This window comes from Micropterus salmoides, unplaced genomic scaffold, assembly GCF_014851395.1.
Source record: "Micropterus salmoides isolate LMB-PRFRI ecotype aquatic unplaced genomic scaffold, ASM1485139v1 Ms_hic_scaffold_2893, whole genome shotgun sequence".
NCBI lineage: Eukaryota > Metazoa > Chordata > Actinopteri > Centrarchiformes > Centrarchidae > Micropterus > Micropterus salmoides.
The window spans coordinates 21,825-25,985 of NW_024042143.1; the positions used below are offsets into that span (position 1 = coordinate 21,825).

The 4,161-nt window shown below is 36.0% G+C and overlaps 1 long non-coding RNA gene across 3 annotated transcripts; it reads left to right on the forward strand.

Annotated features, from left to right (window-relative positions):
• The first annotated feature begins 1,456 nt into the window (after window positions 1-1,456).
• Window positions 1,457-4,154, forward strand: LOC119882088. Of its 3 annotated transcripts, none has more exons than XR_005440456.1 (4): window positions 1,457-1,811; window positions 2,409-2,474; window positions 2,961-3,056; window positions 3,788-4,154. It is a non-coding gene; the product is annotated as an uncharacterized LOC119882088 (long non-coding RNA). The 3 variants fall into 3 exon arrangements; XR_005440457.1 differs by lacking the exon at window positions 1,457-1,811 and adding an exon at window positions 1,976-2,028; XR_005440455.1 differs by lacking the exon at window positions 1,457-1,811 and having other exon boundaries at window positions 2,192-2,474.
• The last annotated feature ends 7 nt before the right edge of the window (window positions 4,155-4,161 follow it).

Consider the following 4,161-nt stretch of genomic DNA (forward strand, 5'->3'; position numbering starts at 1 on the left):
AAAAATGCAGGATATTTGCAATAATTCTGTTTTGAATGTGTTTTTCACAGTTTTGAACAAAGTGTGTTAGCATTTGCAAAATGTGCTGCAGATATATAGTGTTTTGCAGGTGGAGAAGTTTATAATAAAGTAAAACTTTATTGTTGTTTGGTATCCTTACGTGGAGCATGTGTTTTGCTGTGAGACAGTTGTTTTATGGTGTTAGTGGACTGCATGTCGTTAGCTGCCGTGTTGTCGCTGTAGTACGAGAGAGGCTCGGGAGCGCGCACAGGGCTGAATCCGACCCGGAGTCCCCACATTAAAAGCAGAATAGTGGCTGATGCAAACAACGGGGAAAACAGGTGTGTGCTTCATTTCAATAAGGCAATGAAAACTTGATTAGTTTCATTGAAAAACTTACATATAGTCCCTTTAACCTCTAGTTGCTCCAGAGGTGCAGTCGCTTTAGATAAAAGTTGTCTTTTTTCAGCATGAGTAATAAATAAATTACTATTTTCAAATTTCATGAACCTAAGTCTCCATTTTTGGTTTCTCACCCTGTATGGAACCTCAATATGCTTTCTTTTGTTTGTCAAACAGAAATGGAAATCACCTTTTTGCACTCTGCCTTTGAATAACAAATAAAATATATTTGCATGGCTGCAAGTTCCTTACTCTGACTATGTGTTGATGAACTGGCTTTGTGCCCATGTCCATCAGAATCACGAATGGTTGATTTACTCATTCATCTATGTGTGTATGTATTTGTTGATGATGTAATTATTGATTTATTCTATTTATTTATCTATCTATTTTTAACACAATCCTTTTTAATGTTTATCACCTATTTATCATGTATTTATGGTGATTTGCAAGCTTTACTTGTTGATTGCTGGTATGTGACGTGTGTGGTATATTGTGTAGTGCTGTGTTTCTGCGAATGTTAGCTGAAGGTTTTAGAGTTAAATTGAGTTTGTAATTCCCTTGTGCTACATAGCAGACAATATACATTACACTGTAATCCCAAACAGTTGTACTAGCTCATAACTAATGAGGTCATTACAGTCAAATGTCCTTATGCAGTTGACCAAACTATAAAGTATTGAGCTCTGTTGAGATTTATGCCACTTTAATTGAATAGGGCTCAAAATTTGATAGCTAATTTCGGTGGAACACTCAAAAAGTTTAGGAACCATACAGTTGTGTCAGGACGTTATTGACGTCAGGACGTTTGGTGGGTGGGTCTTATCTCTCCCTCAGGAAAGCTGAATCAGCCATCTTGAATTTGCCTTCATGCGGTGAAGTTTTCATGGAAGTTTTGGAAAGCCCCACAGTTTAATTTGTTTTTATTTGTTTGCAATGCGCACTTTTATCCCCTCGCTTCAAACCACCACCTCAGTTTTTTTCATCATCATTGGCCTGCCTTTTTTTCCAGCGCTGTCTTATTATCAGCCCTGATTTGGTAAGTAACTCTAATGTTTTTTAATTGAATTTCGATAAATAGTCTTACATTTGGAACTGGGAATACATGTGTACAATGTGCACAGTGAATATTTGTTGTAAATAGTTTACAAATCCAAGTAATTGTAACTTTAGAAGTTGTTGAATCTGACTTACAACGGTGTAAAGTTATCAGCGGGTTTCCTGGAAGAACTACATTTCCCATAATGCATGTTTTCCCGGGAGATGACGTGGGGGAACGACCATGAGTTTGAACTGTCTCGTGGAGTCTGAAACGTTCTTTATGTCTATGGTCCGAAAGCATAACGTTAACTTATCCCTGCTTCCCGGTTTCTGCCGGTTGTTGTTTTCACTGTTCGCTGGTAATGCATGTGAGTAACGTTATACTTGTTTCAATAAGTGTCCGCGTTACATAGTCAATATTTTAAGTTGTCGAGCTGTGTGTTTGTGCAGCGTGAATCTAACAATGCTAAACAACATAATGTGAGTGTGTTATCATGATGCTAACAAGGTCTATGTGTGTATTTTTTTGTAGCTCAAGTGTGTGGTTGTGAGATCATCATCTAGAAATCCTTTTTAAAAGTTCAGGTAGGATGTATTATGAAATAGTGTTATTAACAATTGGTTTTATTTTATGTGTCATTTCTTTAAATGTTTTTATCTCAACTGTGGGTCCACAGTTGATCACTTGAACCCTTTATTAATACTTTGTTAAAAAACAACAACAACGGAAATAGCATAAGCACACAACTTTGATGTTGTGCTTGTTAATAACTAACTTGCCAACTAACTTTTAACCTTTTCATTTTACTATAATTACTGTAGCCTACAATTAATGTTTTTCATAGATTTGGAAACTTTTTTTATCTGTAAATTCACTTTTTAAAATTTCATTTATCATTATGTATTATTTTAAAAATGTTTTTTTGAACATTAACTAATCATCTTTGAGTGCATGTTGTGTATAGATATTGGACTTCAAAGAGTGCTACGGAGAGTCAGCGTTTCACCATCACACAGTTGGTGTCTGATAGGTGAGTTTTGTAAATTGTTTACTTTACATGATTCAGAAACAGATTATTTATAGATTATATTCAGACAACTATAAGAAACCATAGTGTGAATTGCCTGGACTGTGCCCTGAGGTTAAGTGATTATTCCATGAACAACATTGTCATCTCATCAGAGATTGACATCTTGACAAGATGTATTTTATCAGAAAGAGGTACCTTTAAAAGATACTTTCAGCTTCAATTTGAAGATGTCCAAATAACTATTGTTTTCGTGAAATTTTATTTTTTTTTCCTTTGTGTGTTATTAAAGTATTTACAATAGAAAGTAATTCATTTGAAAAATATTTAACTAAAGAAATGGTTAACCATAAATACTGAATCTACCATCTATAGCAATGACCACCATCAGAATATGGAGCCATTTAACACTTTTTTCTTTTCTTTTTATAAGTGTTTGCGCTGCATTTGTGTAATTACTATTGTAATGTCTATTTTTTGTCCATCTAGGAACAACGTGATGTAAATATGAGACGGGATCTCGTCCTTCGTGCACTTCCTTGGTACCTGCGTGAAGATGCCTCCAAGTTCTTCAGGACCTGTAATGTAAGTGTACTGGCCTCACTATCAATCCCTTTGCCTAGCTATTCAGTCAGCTTAAACATATGACATCACTCCAAAAACTATAGGAGAACCAGGCGGGTATTTCAGAAAGCAGGTTATGTGAACCCTGAGATGAGGGAAACTCTTGAGTTATCCAAAACAGAATTTTGATTCATTTAGATGAGCTCTTACTTCGGCCGCACAGTGAATATCAGACTACACGTCATTGCTGACGTGCTCTCAGATCAGAACAATCGTCTTTTTTTTAGCTTTTTTTTATCACTTTGCAGGTTTAATCAGTCACCTTCCAGCAGCCAGAAAAAGATAAATAACTAATAATACTATAATATTTAGAGTTGAATTACCTAACTCAGATCAGCTGTTCTGGAACTGAAAACTCAGGGTAAGTCAACTCAGAGTTCAGGGTTAGGCTTAGAGTTTGTTGAACCTCCCTTCTGGAATAACCCCAGACCTGTTTACGAAGTTCACTTGAGTTGTTATTCTCAAGTAAACTGTTATTCTCAAGTTATTATAAATGAAAAGGTAAGTATAAAGCATTCCACAAAAAGTATACTAACAGATGGTGTAAAACTAACATAAGATATAAGCATATGTAAAGAAAATAGTTTAAACATGTAGCTTAGTTGCAGTCTAAGTGCCAGTAATGTTTAGAGATCATTAGCATAATTTGTATTCAGGGGCTGAACTCATTCTTGTATTACTTGTGTTTATAGTCAGGAGATGGTCCAGACCTCACTGACACTCCAGTGGCTCTCCTGACAGTCGTAACGGATAACACTACTGATGCGGCCCTCTTCAGCCCTGAGAGCATCTGTATTGTCGTGGAGGATGAAATACTTGCGAGTGGTTCCACAAATCTGGCTGACTCATTTCTCCTGCTCTTTGGGTACGTCTATGCACTAGACCTACAGTACCCAAAGAATCTCGAGCATTTACATTTATACAAAAAGTTGTAATGTGTCTTGAGGACAACATTATAACTACTACTGACGCTGAAGAATGATTTGTTCAATGAGTGAATCACTCAGAATGGACTATTTCTTGAGCTGAGTATTGAGGACGTTTGTTGTTTTTGCCTCAGATTTAA